At 38.7% G+C, this 22869-nt stretch overlaps 1 long non-coding RNA gene across 1 annotated transcript in view; it reads right to left on the reverse strand.

The window, feature by feature from the left end:
* Positions 1–22869, reverse strand: part of LOC102159961 — a 141825-nt gene that overhangs the window by 19932 nt on the left and 99024 nt on the right. The window lies entirely within an intron of this gene.

Below are 22869 nucleotides of genomic sequence, written 5' to 3' on the forward strand. Positions count from 1 at the left end.
ATTTAGAGTTGTGTTATGCTGTCTTGGATTAGGCTGCTTCTAATTTTGCTGAGAGATCTCTATGAGGCTGCAATTAATTTATTTTTAAAACTTTTCTTTCTTTCCCTCTGTCCTCTTTTCTGTATTATCCAATCAGATACCCACCAGAGCATTATACCCTGATCCAAATTGCGCCCCATTCCAAGTTTCAACTTTTTCTTTTTTCCTTTGCTATTAAACTCATTTTGTTTCTAATTACAATCCAGCTATCCACAGGCTTGCTTCACCAGAGGCTATAATACTGGTGTTTATTCAGGTGATTTTAAAGTGAGTATTATCCTGCAGTTACTAGGAAAAAGGAGAGGGGTGGGGAGGAGAGAAATTGAAAATAATAATTGTTTCAGTCTTGAAACTAAATATTCCCTATTGGCTGTGTACACTGCTGGGATTTTTCTGGGCCCTTATTTACTCTTTCCATGGCTTTGCCTGTATTGACTTGTGCAGAGAGCAGACTCAGAACAGGAGTAGAAGAACTAAGGATCCTGACTCAAGGCTCCTGGCCCCTTGCCCTGATCCCTTTCCCTTACCTCTTACTTAGAAAACAACAAATCCAAATCTATCCTTGTCCTTTGAGCAAAAGAAAGAATTTCCCTTTTGCTCTCTTCTTCTCCAGTCCAGCTGATGTCATCAAAAAGGAGTATGGTCTAGCTGCGCTCTGGAAATTTTTCCCAGGTGGCATTAGAACTATGCTACAGGTGCAAGCAGGTGCATTAGAGCCATGCTACAGGTGGTATTAGAGCCAGATTCACCTCATGGAAAGTTGTTGAGACAAGATGTTTGGTGGAATTCATTAACTCTCCAAACTACAGTGTGCTTAGTTGAACATATTCTTGTATTAACATGGATGTTAATATAAGGTGGATGGATGAGACCAGCTGTGTGGGTCTGGTGCTCACAAGAGAACAGATGAGGAAGAAAGCACATCCTGTGGAATTTTAGGGGGCTAGGTGCTGGAGCACAGTCACAAACACACACACATACACACACTCCTCTGCCGCCATGGTCCTTTTCTGGGCTGCACACCAGGTATGAGATTCGCATGACTACAACCATGGGCAAAATGACTCTACCTGCCAAAATGAGATCTGTGGCTTCAGTTCTAGAGAACTGAAGCATTACACTGCTAATTACAATGCAGTACAATGCAATCTTGGCTTCAGGTATCAGACTAATAGCAAATTTGAGATTAAAATCGCCAACAAGCTGTTTTCCCACACACATTGTAGATAGTTATGAAGGCCTGTGGGAAAACAAAAAAACTTGACATCACAGAGAAGGTGGGTCCAGACTCATGACCTCTGGCTCAGTGGCCCTGGTACACAAGCAGAGTCCATGTGCCTATGTCATTGGCCATCAGACTTCAGCAGAGGTTGAAATTGGTTGTTGCACCCAAAGTCTGTCCCCTAGTCACAAGAGTTTCCACAGTTACCCCCACCATGATTCACTGACCCAAGTCTGGAAATCCTAGAGGCAGGACAGAGCCTCACAGGAAAGCCTGAACATGTCCCTAAGTCTTTTCCAGGCCAAAGCTAGTGCTTCCTATTGGTTAGAGAAGACACCAATGAGCCCAAAGCTTGGCCATTATATGAGCCAGTTTCTCACAGGGGAATATTCTACTCCGTGGACAGAAACTAAACCTGTAAGCCTAGCCAGACATTTTGCAACTATGAACCTAATGAAGTTAGTTAATTTTCTATTCAATTTTCTACTGTGTTAAAAGGGAAACTGTCACTTTAAATTCTGTGTCAGAACATGTCTCTAAAGAAGTCAGTTGCTGGAGCAAAGTAGCCAGGGGCTATCAAGGAAGAACAAGACAGAAAAAGAGTTCTTCTGTAAAAGCAAAAAAGTTAAAACTAACACAATCCGAAAAATCTCCTGTGATTAGAGCAAGCCAGACACAGGTGTCTCTTCTAGAGACACAAAGGAAAATTGATGGGCTTCGTGGGAGCTTCTAAATTCAGGGATGAAAAACAGAATTAAAGAAATATCAAAAGCAATTGCTAGAGGTGACACTAAAGATGGCAGAGAAGCTAAATCTCATCTCTTCTCACCAAAAAACATTTCCTTTGAAACAAGCTCAGAATATCCTTATACTAACAAAGGGAGTGGGATACATGAGAGAAACTACCAGTGAGTTTAGACCAAGATAAGGTAGGGCTATTTAAGAAGAGAAAATTACCTCATTGACTGCAATGGGAGTGTAAATTAGTATATTTCTGGAAAGCAGTTAAGCAACATACTTATCAAAATCCTTCAAAATAAGTATTACCTTTGATTTAGTAACCTCAATTCCAGGCATCTAAACTAAGAAAATAATTTAAAAGGTGGAGAAATATAATGATGAATATTTAAACATCTAAATATATAATAGAACAATTCATACTATAGAAAATTATGCAATTATCTAAACTGCACCTTTAAGATTAGTCAGTGAGGAAGTTCCCTGATGGCTTAGCAGTTACGGATGTAGCATTGCCACCGCTGTGGTTCGAGTTTAATTCCTGGCCCACGAATTTCCAGGTGCTGTGGGTATGGCAACAAAAAAACAGATTAATCAATAACATGAGAACATGCCATGATATGTTAATTTTAAAATAGATAAAAATAACATAAATAGAATTTCCTTAGGTCTGTTTATATTTTTCAGAAGGAAATACAATATTACTAGTAGTTACTGCTCAGTTATAGAATTCATACTACAAAATTTTCCACACCCCCAAACCAGTATTTTTTTCTTTTTTATAGCTGCACCTGGGGCATATGTAAGTTCCCAGGGTAAGGGTCAAATTGGAGCTACAGCTAAGGCCTGCACCCCAGCCCCAGCAACACCAGATCAGAGCCACATCTGCAATCTACACAGCAGTTTACAGCAATGCCAGATCCTTAATCCACTGAGCAAGGTCAGGGACCGAACCTGCATCCTCACTGAGACAACATTTGGTCCTTAACCTGCTGAGCCACAACAGGAACTCCTAAACCAGTGTTACTTTTATGATCACCAATAAGTTAATTTTTAAAGAAAATTTTAAAGTCTATGCCATGGTGTTGAGGAGAGAAGGGACAGAATACAAAATCATATCAGAATAAAAAAAAGCCTGAAAGGAAAAATTTAAAAATATTATTTTGTTATTTTAGGATTATGGGTTGCTGTATAATTTTTTGCTTTCTATTTTTTGGTATTTTCCTATTTTTTCTTTAAAGAAAATGTATCTCTTTCATACTGGAAGTGATGGGTTTTTGGGTTTGTTTGTTTTTTTTTTCATTTTCTCCTTATAAATAATGAAACCACCTAAGAAATATATAAGGGATTTCTTTCTATTTGGTCTTTTATTGCAAGATGTAATGAGATTGTAAGGGACTTTTCACATTGCTCCTAAAACTGGCCACCAAACCCAAAGCAAGTGACAAAGAACCATAAAGATACCACAGTGAAGACCAAAAGCAAGGGGAGGGGCAGCCTCAGCTCCCCAGACCAAGCCCTGTCGCCTCTCTCCAGCTTATCCAGGCAGACAACTGTGGGATGCAGAAAACTCAAGGGAATCTTTGTAAACATGAGTCACCTGCCTTGTCTAATGGAAGAATACTACAGTCTGTGGTTGGGGAGGCCATGAAAATGCACCTCTCAGATTTCCTACTACAGAGACTGTAACCAACAGCCCCAGCTGCTGTGCACTGGAATCTACTATTGGGTTTGTCAACATCAGGTTTTCCATTGGCTGCTCCCAGACCAAAGACGGAGACAGTAGGGATACCAAGGCAGCCCCGTCCTGAGAGCTATGAAAGATCTTCCTTAGAACTGCACTCAAGTCTAAGACCTTCCTTCCTTTCTTCCCTTTCTCCTTTGCAGAGGTCAGACCAACATCAGCATCCTGAGGCTCTCCCAGCTTTCTCCAGCTTCTGACCCTTTCCTCTGACAAGCATTTACCCCAATAAATCCCTTACATATCTAATCCCATCTTGGTACCTGCTTCTCTAAGGCCCTGGGTAACACAAGACACTCCTCCATCCATTCACCCACAAATAGCACCCAACAATAGAACCATACCAACCAGTGGGAGAGTAGACTATCCCATGGCTCCTCATTTTTTGCATTTCCCCCTCTCTTTGCAACTTCTCTTCTCCTAATGCTAATACATGTACTGAAGCACAGTCTGGTTGGTATGAGTTTCCCATGAGTCAAGTGAATACTGCAGCATAGGAATGGACTTAAAGGATGTTCTTGTACCTATCCAATAGATTTAAGCTACTCAGAGCTGATGTGTGATAAGGATTCAGAGTAAGAGCCCATGGGAAGCCTTTGGGAAGGCCCTTGGCAAGAAACTGGGAGCAACCTCTAGGATATCAGCAGTCCTTGGCCAAGAGCAGGGAACTGGAATCTCAGTCCTGCAACCACACAGTTATCCTTCCAGCAGCCTATATGGGCCTGAAAGTGGACTCTTCCAAGATAGTGCCCAGTTAGCTACGACTTGAGCACAAGACACTAACGAGAGAATCTAGTTGAGCCATGCCTGACTTCTGACCTACAGAAATTATGATATAATAAATGAGTGTTGTTTTAAGCCAATAAGTTTGTGATAATTTGTAACACAGCAATAGAAAACTGACACAGGGAAACTCAACAGCATATTCTTGATAGCAATCACTGTAAAAAATTAAACTGTTTTGTTTATGCCTCTACCAAATTCAGAATGCTTAATAAATTAATTACTGGGAGTTCCGTCGTGGCTCAGTGGTAATGAACCCGACTGGTATCCATAAGGACGCAGGTTTGATCCGTGGTCTCATTCAGTGGGTTAAGGATCCAGCTTTGCCACGAGCTTTGGCAGAGGTCACAGACACAGCTTGGATCCCGCATTGCTATGGCTCTGGTGTAGGCTGGCAGCTGCAGCTCCAATTTGACCCATAGTCTGGGAACTTCCATATACCACAGGTGAGGCCCTAAAAAAGACAGAAAATAATACTAAGTCAATTATTTAATTACCAAAGTTTTATTATCAAATTTGTCTTGTATTACTAAGTGAATATGTTCAAATGTTTCATAAGCAAATTGTATCTATTGTCCAATGTGGTAGCTTAAAATTTTATAGTAATCTCTTACCTCAAATTATAACTATAATGAGTCTGATCATTCCCTATAATCTTTTTTAAACTACCGTATACATGTCTCATACCTAAATTAACAGCACAATTAAAATAATCAATAATCTCCATAGTTCCTAAGGAGGCAGAAAGCAAATATAAGGCACAGCCATCCTCGGTATCCACCAGAAATTGATTCCAAGAGCCCCTCCTTCAGATACCAAAACCCCTAGATGCTCAAGTCCCTTATATAAAATGGTGTAGTATTTGTGTATAACCTATGCGCAAACTCCCGTATGATTGAAATCATCTCTAGATTATTTATAATACGCAAAAGTGTAAATGCAAAGTAAATAGTGTTTTAGATACAATGTAAATGCTATGTAAACAGTTGCAAATACAATGTAAATGCTATGTAAATAGTTGCCTATGCAAGGCAAACTCAAGATTTGCCTTTTGAAACTTTTTAGACTTTTTTCCCTATATTTGACCTGCAGTTGGTTGAATTCATGGATGCAGATCCTGCAGACAGAGGGCCAACTTTAGCCTATTAAGTCTATTGCTGTCTCTTACTGAGTGAGCTGGCCACAGCCTCACCAAAAAAAAAAAAAAAAATGCAGCTGGTTTCTTCCACACACGAGGTGTCTACAGAGAGGCCACACAGATCCTGTGCATCTGTAAATAGCCCACTGTACAAGAGAGGGAGGAGAATTTATCTGACAGGACTTCTCTTTTCTTTTTTTGTTTTAGGTTTTTATTTTTTATATTATAGTTGATTTATATTGTTCTGTCAATTTCTGCTGTATACACACACACACACATATATATATATGCACATACATTTTTTTCTCACATTATCCTCCATCGTGTTCCACCACAAGTGACTAGATATAGTTCCCTGTGCTATACAGCAGGATCTCATTGCTTATCCATTCCAAATGCAATAGTTTGCATCTACTAACCCAAACTCCCAGTCCATTCCACTCCCTTCCCCTCCTCTGTGGCAACCACAATTCTATTCTCCAAGTCCATGAGTTTGTTTCTTTTCTGTAGAAAGGGGACCTTCCTACAATGTTGGTAGGAATGTAAATTTGTACAACCACCATGGAAAACACCATGGAGGTACCTTAGAAAACTCAATATAGAACTACCATAGGACCCAGCAATCCCATTCATGGACATATATCCAGACAAAACTTTCATAGAAATAAGGTACATGCACCTGTATGTTCATTGCACCACTATTCACCATAGCCAAGACATGGAAACAACCTAAGTGTCCACTGACAGATGAATGGATAAAGGAGATATAATACATATACACAATGGAATACTACTCAGCCATAAAAAAAGAGCAAAATAATGCCATTTGCAGCAACATGGATGGAACTAGAGACTTTCATACTAAGTGAAGTATGGCACTGTCTCCACTTGTCAAAGGACCCCTTTACACTTTTGGATGTGTTAGTATTACCCAACCTCTCCAATTAGCTCATTGATAGTCAGATCCCATGCCACTTTACAACAATTTTTCTGAACTTAGACATGGTAGAAAGGCAGCAGATGGGGTTGCTACATTCCTGCCCAGTGAGCATAGTGAAGCCATGCACAAGCAGGGCCCTCACCCTGGGAAGGCTGGATCACCTGACAGGGAAATGTGGTGGCCAAGGACTCTCCACTGAGCAAGTAGCAAGAGCCCAGAAGTTGGAGCTAAGCACATCTGAAGATGTCCATTCACTTGGACCTCACAGCCCCAAATCTGATGTTTGCACCATACCAACATTCCTATTATTATTTTTTTCCACAGCCACACCTGTGGCATATGAAAGTCCCTGGCCCAGGGTCAAATCAGAGCTGCAACTGAAGCCTATGCTCAAGCCCTGGCAACACAGGACCTGAGTAGCATCTGTGACCTATGCTGCAGCTTGGGCAGTACCAGACCCTTAACCCATTGTGTGAGGCCAGGGATCAAACCCACATCCTCACAGAGATTATGTCAGGGTTTAACTCACTGATCCCCAGTGGGAACTCCCATTCCTATCATCTTGACAAACAAGTAACAGAAAGTTAACCCATTTCCCCTTTTGCTTCTAAGAAACTGCTACTTCTTTCCTTTTATCGTCATCTTTAATTTGGGTTCCTCCATCTGGTTTACATTTCTCCCCAGAAAGCCCTTGATGCCCTTATTTCCAAACTCTTCTCTGTATATGAAGCTCCTTCTTTCCCATCAATTTTTATAATCCACTCTGGAAAACACACCCAGAGCCCCTGGGCTCCTGCACATTCTGCTTTTCATTATTGCAATTGCACTGTGGTTAAACCAGTAATGTGGAAACCATGTGTCTGTGTTTGCAGTGCATTCTACTCCAGCATTTGATAACAGTGGGCTTAACACACACTCAGGCACACACAACACACACTTCTCTTCTGGGTAGTGTAGTGTTTAAATGGAGACATGATGCCATCTCTGGGAAAGGAGGATTCTGAAACGTAAGCCTTTCAATTTCAAAATGGGAAATATTTCAAAATGAGTTGCCCTAAACTCTTATATGCAGAGGATAAAAACCTTATGAGAAACATGAAAAATTAAAAAACAGGCCATTAATAAATAAAAACATTTTTCCTACAGATAATCTAGGCTTTGAGTGCTTTATCCATGGCCTCCTTTTGACATTTCCAGGATTCTTGCATTTGTATTCAAACTCATCAAAAATTGTCCCCAAGTTACCATGCAATCACTGCTTGTGGTTTTTCTTCTTTCCTCTTGATTAGTTTTCCTCTTCAGACCTTTGGCTGACTATTTTGCTACTGTTACCAGTACTGAAGTTCCTACTAGGGTTAAAAGAAAGAATGATGACTAGCGACGCTGTGTTCTCAAATTTTTTCACCCTGAGCAGGAAAGGACCATTTATAGATTGATCTCCCCATCAGACAACCATGTCACCCAATCTCCCTGCTCTGCAACTTGCCACAAGATTGATGGTAAATATAATATATATGAAAATGAAGGAGGAAAATGTATGCAAAGCTTCAGTGGTGGTGCAGGGGGCTGGAAACGATGTTGTACAGTACATCATTTCATTGGAATTTCTCATTTTCAGGACATTGACTCTAAAATTACTGTAGTCGTCGTGTTTAATGTTCCTGTATTGGGATTCCAGAGTTTTTTAAAAAATGATTTGAAGTCAGAAAAGCAATACTGACTTATTTGGACCAATGCTGTAGTGTGACAAAAAAAAAAAATTGCAAGAAAATAAGAAATGCTGTACATACACACACACACACACACACACACACACACAGACTTATAGTGATTTGAATAATCTATCTAGTAGAACAGCAAGAAGGTTGTCAGTAAAAGAAGAAACATAACAGAATAGTAAACTAGTGAAGCTTAAGTTTCAGGGCCCTGGGAGGGGACCTAGCAAAATTGTCAGAGGTTTTTATAAAATTTGCAAAAGTAAGCTATTTTAACCAAAATGGTTAAGATTGCTGTCTCTCTCTCTACTCCAATTTCCACTCTGTATTGAAGAAAAGGAAATAAAAGAGAGAGGACCCAAATAAACAATATAAGACTTAAAAGAGTAGAAATAACCAATACCACAGAAATGTAAAAGATCTTAAGAGAATACTATGAACAGTTATATGCCAACAAATTGGACAACCCAAAAGAAATTGATAAATTTCTAGGAACATACAACTTGCCAAGACTGAGTCAAGAAGAAAGAGGCAGTTTGAACAAACCAATCATTAGGAGTGAAATTGAATTTGAAAATTAAAAAAAAAAAAAAAAAAAAAAAAAAAAAAAAGCCTCTCACCAAACAAAAGTCCAGGATCAGATGGCTTCGGAAGGGAATTCTACCAAACATATAAAGAAGAACTAATACCTCTCCTTCTCAAACTATTCAAAAATTTAAACAGGAGAAAACATTCCCAAATTCATTGTATGAAGCCACCATATTCCAAAACCAGATTAAGACACTACACAGAAAAAAAATATATAGGCCAATATCTTTGATGAATACAGATGCAAAAATCCTCAACCAAACACTAGGAAAATCCAACAATATGTAAAAAGGACCATACACCACAATCAAGTTGGATTTACTCCAAAATCATAGGGATGGCTCAACACATGCAAATCAATCAATGTGACACACTGCATTAACAAAAGAAAAGACAAGAATCACATGATCATCTCAATAAAAGCAAAAAAAGTATTTGACAAAATTCAACCTCCACTCATGATTAAAAAAAAACTCTCATCAAAGTACAGAAGGAACATATGTCAACATAATAAAGGCTACTTACAACAAACCCGTAGTCAACATCATAGCTCAGTGGTGAAAAGCTGAAAGCTTTCCCACTAAATTCAGGAACAAGACAAGAATGTCCACTCTCACTATTTCTATTTAAAATAGCACTGGAAGTCCTAGCCACAGCAATCAGCTAAGAAAAAGAAATTAAAAGTATTCAAATTGGAAGGAAAGAGGTAAAAATATCATTATTTGCAGATTATGTGATGCTTTATGTAGAAAATACATAACTCTATGTATTAGAACTCTACTATTAGAACTAATAAATGAATTCAGCAAGGTTGCAGGATACAAATTAATATACAAACATTTGCTGCATTTCTATACACTGACACTGAAATATCAGGAAGAAAATCTTTTTAAAAATTCCATTTAAAATTGCACCAAAAAGAATAAAATACATAGGAATAAACTTAACCAAGGAGGTAAAAGACCTATACTCTGCAAACTATTAAACAATGACGAAGGAAACTGAAGATGATAGAAAGAAATGGAAAGATAACCCGTGTTCTTGGATTGGAATAATCAACATTTTTAAAACAACCATACTGCTGAAGACAAGCTATAGATCCAATAAAATCTCTACCAAAATACCAATGGAATTTTTCACAGAATTTGAACAAATAATTTTAAAATTGGTATGGAAACACAGAAGACCCCAAATAGCCAAAACAATCTTAAGAAAGAAGAACAGACCTGGAGGAATCATGCTCCCTGACTTCAGACTAAACTATAAAGTTTGTTTGCATCAAATCAGTATGGCACTGGCACAAAAAAAGACATATAGATCAATGGAACAGGATAGAAAGCCAAGGAAAAAAAAATGGTGCTTCAATAAATGGTGCTGGGAAACTTAGCCACATGTAAAAGAATTAAATTAGAACATTCTCTATTATCATATGCAAAAATAAACTCAAAATGTATTAGAAACTTAAATGTAACTCCAGAAACCATAAGACTACCAGAGGAAAACATAGGCAGAACACTCTGACATAAATTGTAGAATATTTAATTGGATTTGTCTCCTAAAGAAAATAAAAGCAAAAATAAACAAATGGACCTAACTAAACTTTAAAGTATTGTAAAGCAAAGGAAACCATTAACAAAACAAAAAGACAACTAGAATCTGGGAGAAAGTATTTGTAAGTGATGTGACTGACAAGGGATTAATATCTAAAATATATAAAAACTCAGGAGTTCCCGTCGTGGCGCAGTGGTTAACGAATCCGACTAGGAACCATGAGGTTGCGGGTTCGGTCCCTGCCCTTGCTCAGTGGGTTAACGATCCGGCGTTGCCGTGAGCTGTGGTGTAGGTTGCAGACGCGGCTCGGATCCCGCGTTGCTGTGGCTCTGGTGTAGGCCGGTGGCTCCAGCTCCGATTAGACCCCTAGCCTGGGAACCTCCATATGCCGCAGGAGCAGCCCAAGAAATAGCAACAACAACAACAACAAAAGACAAAAAAAAAAAAAATATATATATATATATATATATAAAAACTCATACCATTCAATATCAAAAAACAAACAACCAATCAAAAAAAATGGGCAGAAGACTTGAATAGACATTTTCCAAAAAAACATACAGACGGCGAAAAGGCACATGAAAAGCTGCCCAACATCAGTAATTATTAGAGAAATGCAAACCAAAACAAGAATGAGATACCACTTTACATCTATCAGAATTACTGTCGTCAAAAAGTCTTCAAATAAAAAATGTTGGTGAGGATGTGTATAAAATGGAACACTTGGTGGGAATATAAATTAGTGCAGCCATTGTGTAAAACAATATGGAGTTTCTAAACATAGAACTACCACATGACAGCAATTTCACTCCTGGGCATATATCTGGAAAACACAAAAACTGATTCAAAAAATACATGCACCCCAATATTCATAGCAGCACTATTTACAACAGTCAAGATATGGAAGCAACCCAAGTGCCCTTTGAATGGATAGATGGATGAAGATGTGATAGATAGATAGGTAGATACATACATACATACATACATACACACATACACAGATGTATAGATAGAATGGAATATTACTCAACCATTAAAGGGAATGAAATTCTGCCATTTGCAGCAGGATGGATGGATGTTAAGAATATTATGCTTAGTGAAATAAGCCAGACAAAGACAAATATTGCATGATATCCGTTATAAGTGTAATTTTTAAAAAATGATATGTATAACTGAGCCACTTGGCTGCACAGGAGAAATTATTACCACACTGTAAATCAGCTATGCTTCAATAAAACTTAAAAAATGATATTAATTTAATTTTAAAAATAAAACAAATGAAGGTATATGCAAAAAAGAAACAGATTCACAGACATAGAAAACTAGTTACCAAAAAGGAGAGGAAAGGGGAGAGGGACAATTTAGGGTTATGAGATTAATAGATACAAACTATAATGAATAAAATACATAAGCAACTAAGGTGTCTTATACAGCACAGGGAATTATAGGCATCATCTTGTAATAACTTATACTGGAGTGCAGCCTGCAAAATTCCTGATCACTATGCTGTACTCCTAAAATGGACATAATATTGTAAATCAACCACACTGCAACAAAAATATACTAAATTAAAAAATTATGGGAGTTCCCGTCGTGGCGCAGTGGTTAACGAATCCGACTAGGAACCATGAGGTTGAGGGTTCGGTCCCTGCCCTTGCTCAGCGGGTTAACGATCTGGCGTTGCCGTGAGCTGTGGTGTAGGTCGCAGACGCGGCTCGGATCCCACGTTGCTGTGGCTCTGGCGTAGGCCGGTGGCTCCAGCTCCGATTCAACCCCTAGCCTGGGAACCTCCATATGCCGCGGGAGCAGCCCAAGAAATAGCAACAACAACAACAGCAGCAGAAAGACAAAAAGACAAAAAAAAAAAAAATTATGAAAATAAGTTATTTTAACCAAAATGGTTAAGATTGCTCTCTCTCTCTACTCAAATTTCCCCTCTATATTGGATAACATTATACATGCCAGGAGTATGTGGGGGGTCCAGCTAAGAGAAAGTTAAGTTGAAGATATGTTTAATTTGGGTTTAGCAGAAAAGGAAAATATATTTATGTTGGTCACTTGTGCATTAGCTCTGTGACTGCTGGTGTCCTGGTAGAGCAATGGCTTCCAGGAGCTCTCAGATGACCCTGAGCAACACAGAGGTTCAAAGAGACTGCATCTCAATATAAACATGTACTTTAGGGCTCAATCCCAGAAGGGTGCTGGGAGGGTGTTGGGTAGTCAAAAGAAACCAGGTTTGGGGGAGTTCCCGTCGTGGCGCAGTGGTTAACGAACCCGACTAGGAACCATGAGGTTGCGGGTTCGGTCCCTGCCCTTGCTCAGTGGGTTAACGATCCGGCGTTGCCGTGAGCTGTGGTGTAGGCTGCAGACGCGGCTCAGATCCCACGTTGCTGTGGCTCTGGCGTAGGCCGGTGGCTACAGCTCCAATTCGACCCCTAGCCTGGGAACCTCCATATGCCGCGGGAGCGGCCCAAAGAAATAGCAAAAAAAAAAAAAAGAAACCAGGTTTGAAATATAATCAAACCGGAAGCTAATCTATGGAAAATTCTCTAATCATCAGACCTACTAAAAAATAAGTAGAGGATTCAGATTTCATCAATACCTCATCAAATCAGAAGTTTTTTCCTTGACAGAGATTTTTCGAAATATGATAACAGCTCTAAAAATGCATGTGATATGAACCTAGCAAGTTGTGACACTGCGAGAAAAAATACTTTTCAAAGAGATCAGTAATTTAGGAGTTCCCATCATGGCTTAGTTGTTAACGAATCCGACTAGGAACCATGAGATTGCGGGTTCGATCCCTGACCTCGCTCAGTGGGTTAAGGATCTGGCATTGCTGTGAGCTGTCGTGTAGGTTGCAGACGTGGCTCAGATCTGGCGTTGCTGTGGCTCTGGAGCAGGCAGGCGGCTACAGCTCCAATTAGACCCCTAGCCTGGGAACCTCCATATGCCGTGGGAGCAGCCTTAGAAAAGGCAAAAAGACAAAAGAAAAAAAAAAGAGAGAGAGAGATCAGTAATTAAAAAAAAAAAAAAAAAGAAAAGAAAAGGAGTTCCCATTGTGGCTCAGCAGGCTAAGAACCCTACATGGTGTCTGTGAAGATGCAGGTTCAATTCCTGGCCTCACTCAGTGGGTTAAGGATCTCATGTTGCTGTGGCTGTGGCTGTGGCTGTGGCTATGGCTGTGGCATAGGCCTGCAACTGCAGCTCTGACTCAACCCCAAGCCTGGGAACTTCCATATGCCACAGATGTGGTCCTAGAAAAAAGAAAAAGAAAAAAAAAAAAAGAAAAAACTTGAACAGAATTACCTTAAAGGATATTATAAAATTGTCATGTGAAGGAGCAATCAAAGATTATAAAGCCAAAGGCTATATTTTTTTCTCTTTTTTTTTTTTTTCTTTTAAGCTTAACCCCTTGAGCCACAATGGGAATGCCCCGAAGACTATTTTTGATGGTGGCATTTGTCAGCTTTTTCAAATTGTAATTCATTATGATTCTTTTCACATTTTAAATAAATGTTCTTTTGCACCTAATAGTCATGTTTTCAATTCTCTTGAAGAACTATATAAGCTTCCAGGCCCTACCAACCTGCACCATGCTTCTGACTCATAATTTTAGCACTGACTCTCTGGTCAGGACTTCACATGAGCTGCTTCCAACATCCACAGAGATCATAATCCTCTGAACCCTTCCTCACCTCCCAGGACCCAAGGGCTTTCATTTCTGCTTCCCTTTAGTTACTCTGGACCATGGCCACATCTTGTTCCTTTTTTCATGTGGAACCTATTTTATTTCCAAAGCTTTCAACTCCAAAGTGTCTATAGGTTAGTCTATGTAGCTCAAACTTGACATTTTTCTAATTTCTTTTAACACACACACACACACACACACACACACACACACACACACACGCATATACAGGAATGCCTCTTCTCTTGCTCATTTCCCATCCTCATCCCTCCAAATTTCCCATGTTATGAGAATCTCTAATTCTTATCCCTCCTACTCCATACTTTATAGCAATCCCTCTCAAAATCAACCTGGTTAATTCTATTTTAACAGCTGTGTAATATTTCACAGTAGAAAGATACGTCATTATGAATTCAACATTTCCCATTTGATGTCTATTCCATTTGTTTCTTGTTTTATTTGTTGAAATGTGAATAATACTGCAATAAATATTCTTTACCTGTATCTTGATGTTCTTATAACTATAGGGTTCCCAAAACTTGTACTGGTAGTTAAAAGGTATCACACTTTTTTAAGCTTTTCATAGACACTGCCAAGATGCTTCCAAAAAGACTGTAACAATTTGCTTTTCCACCAGAAGAGTATGAGAAATTCCCCTCTGCCTACATTGCAGCAGTAGGTATTATTGCTCGTTATAACTTTTGCCAACCAGAGACATAATAGATACCTCGCTGTTACCTTGATTTTATTTTATTCAACCATTAGTGAATTTAAGCATCTTTTATTTATTAATTGGACTCTCAGATTAGCTCTTCTGTGAGTTGCCTGTTCATATTCTTGGCCAAATGTTATAGGGAGGGAGGTAGTCATTTGTGTTTCTCATTGATTCTTAACACTACTTTTATATTAAAAATAATTACCTTTTGTTACGCTTGTTGCTAATATTTCTTCCAAATATACCACATTTCTCCTGATTTTTTGTGGTTTTTACATATTTAAATAACCTAAAATTGTATCTATAATAGTGTCAGCCTTTTTCAAATTAATTATAAACTTCTCTCCCTCTCTTGGTTACATATAATCTCTTAGATTGTCTTCTAAAATGTTATCTTATTGTTCACTGAAATCTTCAGGCAATCAGAAATTTCTATTTGCGTATTTTGCATGAGAGGGTCCACTTTTATTTTTTCCTAGAAGAATAGCTATTATATTCAGCACTATTTATTAAGTCAGTCAGTCATTTCCTACGGAATTGAAATGCTATCTTTACAATATGGCAATTTTCTATGTATACTGGGATATACTCTTGATTCTGTGTTCAAGTCTACTTATTTGTTGATTTTTTGCCAATACCATATTGATTTTTAATATGGTAGTTTTGCTAAATATACTGATATCTAACAAGAAAAGTATCTCTTTTTTTCATACTTTTCTTAGCATTTCTTGGGCATTCGCTTTTACATGATACTTAACTTATTTTTTATCCACGTAAAAACAGCTTGAGAGTTTATTGGAATTATACTGAATTAACATAATCATTTTGGATGATTTGACATTTTATGTCTCCCTTTACAGCAGTGTGGTTTGCCATTCTATTTGTCCAGATTTATTTCATGTTTTTTCCTTTAGGTCCTTTACTCACTAAATTTATTTTTAAATATTTTATAATTATTTTAATATTGTCATTTCATGTCACTATTTTGAATGAAGTATTTTGCCCACTTCCTTTTCTAGATGTCATTATTAATGTAGATAAAAGTAGACTTTTTAATTTCAATTACTTATTGCATCCAGTTTTTATTATTTTATTTTATTAAAATAAAATTTAATTTTATTAGTTTTTCAAATTTTTTAATTAATTTTATTAATTCTTGCAAGTTTTTACCAGAGCCTACCAGGTTTTCTGAGTATACTATTATTTCATCAACCAAAAAAAAAAAAAAAAAAAAAACTATGGTGTCGTTTATCTCTATTTTTCTGGAACCAAATAGTATCTGGTATTCATCCAGCTTTCCATACATGTTTTAGAAACAAATGAACCAATGAAGTAGTGGATGAACAAATTAAGTGGGCCAGAGATTATTCATATGGTACGTTAAGGTTCTTACTATGGTAGCACCACTCCAATGAATTGCTGATTTTCCTTTTGAATGCTAGCCATTTCTTGCCTAGAAACCACATAAGTTTTCAAATCTAGTAAAGGAGAGGACGAATAAGTATGATGACCACAAGGATTATGTTCCTGATCAGTGAAGGATCTTCCTGAGTGAGCTGTAGTGTGTGTTCTTTGAGTTTCTCTTTTCATTTGAGCTGAGACAGACTGCAAAGGGAAGATTTGTTATTCTGGCCAAGAAAACGTCACCAGCTGTCCCTGCATTTTAAAGTGAATTAGAGGAGTTCCCATTGTGGCACAGTGGTTAACAAATTCAACCAGGAACCATGAGGTTGCAGGTTTGATCCGAGGCCTTGCTCAGTGGGTTAAGGATCCAGCATTGCTGTGAGCTGTGGCTCAGATCCTGCATTGCTGTGGCTCTGGCGTAGGCCGGTGGCTACAGCTCTGCTTAGACCCCTAGCCTGGGAACCTCCATATGCTGCAGGAAGCAGCCCTAGAAAAGGCAAAAAAAAAAAAAAAAAAAAAGACAAAAAACAAAACAAAGTGAATTAGAAGGCTTAAGGAGGCAAACTAATGTTTTTATTGAATGAGGAAAGGCAGCTAGCCAAAGGTTCACTTGAAAGAGCATTTTGTGAAGGGTCCAGAAGCACAATAATAAAAAAATAAAGGTAGCCTAGAAAGCCTTCTAAATCTAGGAAGCCTTCTAGGAAGCCTAGAAAGCCTTCTACATCTAAATCAAAGAAAAAAAGGTCCACAGATAGTGACTGAGAGAAATCCAAAGAGATGCCAATTTATACACAGGTTTTCATGTGCATTTTAGTCTTGGCCGTATATTAACTCCATAGTTAAGCTTCACAAATATTGCATAATGGAATTGAAAGCATGTACTCTCCTATGTAACCTCTGTAAGTCAACTATAATTAAGAAGAGCCGGAGTTCCCGTTGTGGTGCAGTGGTTAACAAATCCGACTAGGAACCATGAGGTTGCGGGTTCAATCCCTGGCCTTGCTCAGTGGGTTAAATATCCGGCGTTGCCGTGAGCTCTGGTGTAGGTCGAGTTGCTGTGGTTCTGGCATAGTCTGGTGGCTACAGCTCCGATTCGACCCCTAGCCTGTGAACCTCCCTATGCCGCGGGAGCGGCCCAAGAAATGGCAAAAAGACAAAAAAAAAGAAAAAAAAAAAAGAAGAGCCAAGGCACTATGTCTATAATCTCAACCACAGCCATTCACCTTATAGTAGTGATCAGAGTTGTAAGCATAATATATTACTGAGGGAATTAACCATCATCAATGTTGTGATTTTAAAATTCCAATTCAACTAAGCATCAATCTGCATCAAAATAAATAATAAATAGGCCCCACGTGTTAGAAGCTTCTGATTTAATGCTAAAGAATATCACTTAACGCTGGAAGAGGTTTTGCAACAAACCACAGTAGCTCCGTGATCTTTGTCCAAATTAAAACATACATACACAAATGTATGAAGGTATATGGAGACTTTCCCACTTCAAGTACTGAGAACTATGTCTAGATACTTACAATGTAGCACAACAATGGGAGAAAAAATTTATGTATACATGTATGTGTAACTGGGTTCCCATGCTGTACAGTGGGGGGGGAAAGATGTGTTGGGGGAAATAACAATAAAAAATAAATTAAAAAAAAAGCAGCACCTTTGTTTTTAAATGAAAATACAATCTACAGAATGTGAGAAAATACTTGCAAATGATGCATGACACAGGATTCACATCCAAAATATACAAATAACTCACACAACTCAACATCAAAAAAACAAACAACTCAATCAAAAATGGGCAGAAGATCTAAATAGACGTTTCTCCAAGGAAGACATACAGATGGTCAAAAGGCACATGAAAAAAAAATGTTCAATATTGCTAATTATTAGAGAAATGAAAATCAAAACTACAATGAAGTATCACATCACACCAGTCAGAATAGCCTCATCGAAAAGTCACAACTAATAAATGCTATAAAGGGAGTGGAGAAAAAGTAAACTTCCTACATTGTTGGTAGGGACATAAGCTGATGCAACCACTATGGAGAACAGTATGGAGTTTCCTTAAAATTCTACAAATAGTTACCATATGATCCAGCAATCCCACTCCTGGGCATATATCCAGAAAACTATAATTCAAAAAGAAACATACACCCCAATGCTCACTGCAACACCATTTAAAATAGCCAAGACATGAGCAACCTAAATGTCCATTGACAGTTAAATAGATAAAGATATGGTGTATGTGTGTGTGTATGTATACACACATATATATGTTATATATTTTATATTTATTCCATCGTGTGTTATATACACCATAAAAAAGAATGAAATTCTGCCATTTGCAGCAACATGAAAGGACCTAGAGATTGTGATAGTAAGTGAAGTAAATCAGTCAGAAAAAGGCAAACATATGATATCACCTATATGTAGATTCTTTAAAAACTGATACAAATGAACTTATTTACAAAACAGAGAAAGACAGACTTCTAAAACAAACTTATGGTTACCAAAGGGGGAAGAGGGGAGGGATAAATTAGAAGGTTGCGATTAATATACACACACTGCTGTATATAAAATAGATGACCAACAAGGGCCTACTGTATAGCACAGGGAAATAAACTCAATATTTTGTAATCAGCTATAAGGGAAAAGAATCTGAAAAAGAACACACACACCTAAATCACTGTGCTACACAACTGAAACTAACAAAACACTGTAAATCAGCTATAATTTTTTTAAAAATCTTTATGGTGCCATACAAACATAAATATCATTATCATAGGTCAAGAAAAAAGAAACATCTTTGTTTTCAAAAACAGAAATGATGATCAGTAGACTGGACAGCATGATGCGAAAAGCTCCCCACAAATTACCAGAAACGCCAAGTACTAAAACAACAAGGCAAAAAAAGGAGTATGTTCAAGCTTGGGAAATAAACTCTGGCACAGATTACAAGAGATGGTTACCCAAAGGGTGACCCAACTGTTCTTCAAAGGAAAACACAATGTTTCTATTAGAGAATCTAAAGGAAAATCCCTTGAGAGGCAGGCAGAGTCCCAATGTAGCAACTGGCGAGAATAATACCAAGCGCTGCATCTGAGTTAACAGCACAAAGCCAAATGAGGAACATCAGCTTCCACACATACACCAGGCTACTGGGGAGGTCTGATGCTTTGAAGCATCTCTTCACATTTTTAGCTGGAGAAAGGTTTATAAAGAAAGTGTATCCCTCTAAATAAGCCTAGCCCTGCACACACACGAGTGCACTGGGGATGTGGCTCAGGTCTCCAATTTCCTTTGTGTAGCAGCTGGCACCCTGATGTTTGGCCTTTGCTAACAAGGCTGGTTCTGACTGAAGTGCTCTTGCACTTCCTCTCTGAGGACCTGCATCCTTCTCATCTATTGTGCATCTGCCAGACTTAGAATCACTTTCGTCCCTGGGCCAGATCATGTTTCAGTTCTTTTGATCACCATGACAAAGAATTTGAAGACACTAAGAGACAGACCTCTCAAAGAGGGTCCTATAACCTTAATTCCCTATCAAAGGCAGGGCTAGGAAAGAGCCCCGACATTTCCCGTATAGCTGCCTGGCCTCTGCCCAGCAGTGAGAATGTTCAACCACCAAACAGTCCTGAGTCCTCATGCTGGGCTTCTCTGCTCAGCCACTGGGATAGGCAACAAAGGGGTCTTCCCTACAGCCCAGAACAGGGCTCCTGAAGATGACCAAGAGAACACTCCAGTAAAGAGGAATGGTGCTCTTTAGTTTCTCTGGGGCAGAATGGTGATTTCAGATTAATGATAGGCAATTATAACATCCCTTTATCTGTAGACTGACCATTCCAACAATCCTATTTCACACCTACTGTCCCTGAATTATTACTTAAAGCACACCTTTTCACTCTCAAGAGTGTTCCACTTTGGGAAATGAATTATATTATCAACCGACTTATTTAGGATAGCAAGGACTTGAGCTTCTTGATCCACCCAAGGTATCATGTGCATAAAGGACAAATAGTGTCCCTAGGTGACTTGAAAGAGCAGGTTGGGGGTTTAGAAATAGTATGCACTCTTTTCCAGTGCAGATATCAAGCCTATCTTTCCTTTTTTTTTTTTTTTTTTTTTCTTTTCTTTTCTTTTTAGGGCTGCACCCAACGCATATGGAGGTTCCCAGGCTAGGGGTCGAATTGGAGCTGTAGCTGCTGGCCTACACCACAGCCACAGCAACGCCAGATCTGAGCCGCATCTGTGACCTACACCACAGCTCACGACAACACGAGATCCTTAACCCACTGAGCAAGACCAGGGTTCAAACCCACAACCTCGTGGTTCCTAGTCAGGTTCGTTTCCATTGCACCACGACAGGAACTCCCAAGCCTATCTTCCAGTGAGTTTGCATTATCACTGAAAAAATTAACATAGAGGTCTCACCTGTTCCTACAGAAAGGAACATTTGTTATACAGCTGTAACAGCCAGGGTCTCAAAAGCAAAAGAGATGACCTGCCTCAACTAGGATCATTCAAAGAGAGTTTATGACAGTATGAATATAGAGCGACCACAAAGGGTAGTACAGAAACCTAATGTTTCATGCTAACCAAGATGTGGTCATCATAGGCCAAAGGAAGCAAGGGACAGAGAGTACCTTGCAGAACTGGCTTCTTGAGAGGAGAAGAGACCCATCAAGATACAGCTCAAGGCTGCCTTCTCTTATGAGCCAATCCCACAATCCAGCCCATACAGATGCCATGAAGGACATGATGTGCCTTGCCGTGAAAGACAAACTGCACCACACATCTGGTACTCACACACACTGTATTCTTATAACACACCCTTTCACAGTACAAATATGTCTGGTCTTTTCATCTAGATTCTAAACACAGTGAAGGCAGAGACCACATTTCTTACCTCTGTATCTCAAACACTATAACCCCAGTGGCTCTCAACCTTTTGTTTTTCCACCACAACACATAAAACCAATGACACTCATATATAAGATGTTCCCCAAAGGTTTGCCTTGGGTCATGCATAATTTCCACTGGGCTCCACCATTTCTCTCCCACTCAAGGAAGTAGAGCAGAACATAGATGAGCTAGGTCAGGTCATTTCACAGATTGTCTTGAATCCTCTCTGACTTTTTTATTCCAATATAATATTTTAAATTTATTTTTTAATTGAAGTATAGTAGATTTAACACTGACTTTTTAATGCAAATTATATACAAACATTAATGCTCTGTTACCATTAACTGGTATCTGGCAACGTATCTCACAATGCTTCTGCACACTGTGTGTCCTAAAGGCATAAGTGCATGATGTGCTGATGGTGAGGAGGAGGAAGGGGTCACAGAGTGGATAGGGGCATGGAAGATAGGCTGTCTCCATCATTTCAGAGAAGGTGCAGGACCAGAGAAGAGATCCCAACCTGCAGGATATGATGTTACTGCTGGATCTCAGAAGAGGTCCCACATTTTCAAAACTAGAAAGGGGCAGCTAAAAGGTACCTTATGCAAAAAGACAGTTTCTTCAATAAGTGCTGCTGGGGAAACTAGACAGCTACATGTAAAAGAACAAAATTAGAACACCATATACAAAAATAAACTCAAAATGGATTAAAGATCTAAATATAAGGCCAGATACTATAAAACTCCTAGAGGAAAACATAGGCAGACCATTCCTTGACAAAATTGCAGCAACATGTTTTTTTGATCCACCTCCTAGCGTAATGAAATAAAAAATAAATAAATTGTTCCTAATTAAACTTAAAAGCTTTTGCACAGGAAAGGAAAACATTAACAAGATGAAAAAATCCACAAAATGGGGCGGGGGGAATCTTTGCAAATGAAGTGACCAACAGGGGATTAATCTCCAAAATATACAAACATTTCATACAACTTTATATTTAAAAAAAACCAACCCAATTTAAAAAAAAGATCTGATGATTTAAACAGACATTTCTCCAAAGAAGACAGACAGATAGTCAAAAAACACATGAAAAGATGTTCAACATTACTAATGATTAGAGAAATGCAAATCAAAACTGCAATGAGGTATCACTTCACACCACTCAGAATGGCCATCATCAAAAAACATACAAATAGGAGTTTCCTTCATGGCTCAGTGGTTAACAAACTTGACTAGGATCCATGAGGATGCAAGTTTGATCCCTGGTCTTGCTCAGTGGGTTAGGGATCCCACATTGCTGTGGCTGTGGTGTAGGCCAGCAACTGCAGCTCTGATTCAACCCCTAGCCTGGGAACCTCCATATGTCACAGGTATGGCCCTAAAAAGCAAAAACAAAAACAAACAAACCAAAAAAAAAAAAAAAAAACTACAAACAATAAATGCTGAGAGGGTGTGGAGAAAAGGGAACCCTCTTTCACTGTTGGTGGGAATGGAAGCTGGTGTAACCATTATGAAGAAAAGTATGGAGGTTCCTTTAAAAACTAAATATAGAACTACCATACGACCCAGTCATCCCACTCCTGAGCACATATCCAGAGAAAACGATAATTTGAAAAGATACATGCACCCCAATGTTCACTGCAGCACTATTTATAATAGCCAAGACATGGAAGCAACTAAAATGTCCATCAAT

This window comes from Sus scrofa, chromosome 16 (genome assembly GCF_000003025.6).
Source record: "Sus scrofa isolate TJ Tabasco breed Duroc chromosome 16, Sscrofa11.1, whole genome shotgun sequence".
NCBI lineage: Eukaryota > Metazoa > Chordata > Mammalia > Artiodactyla > Suidae > Sus > Sus scrofa.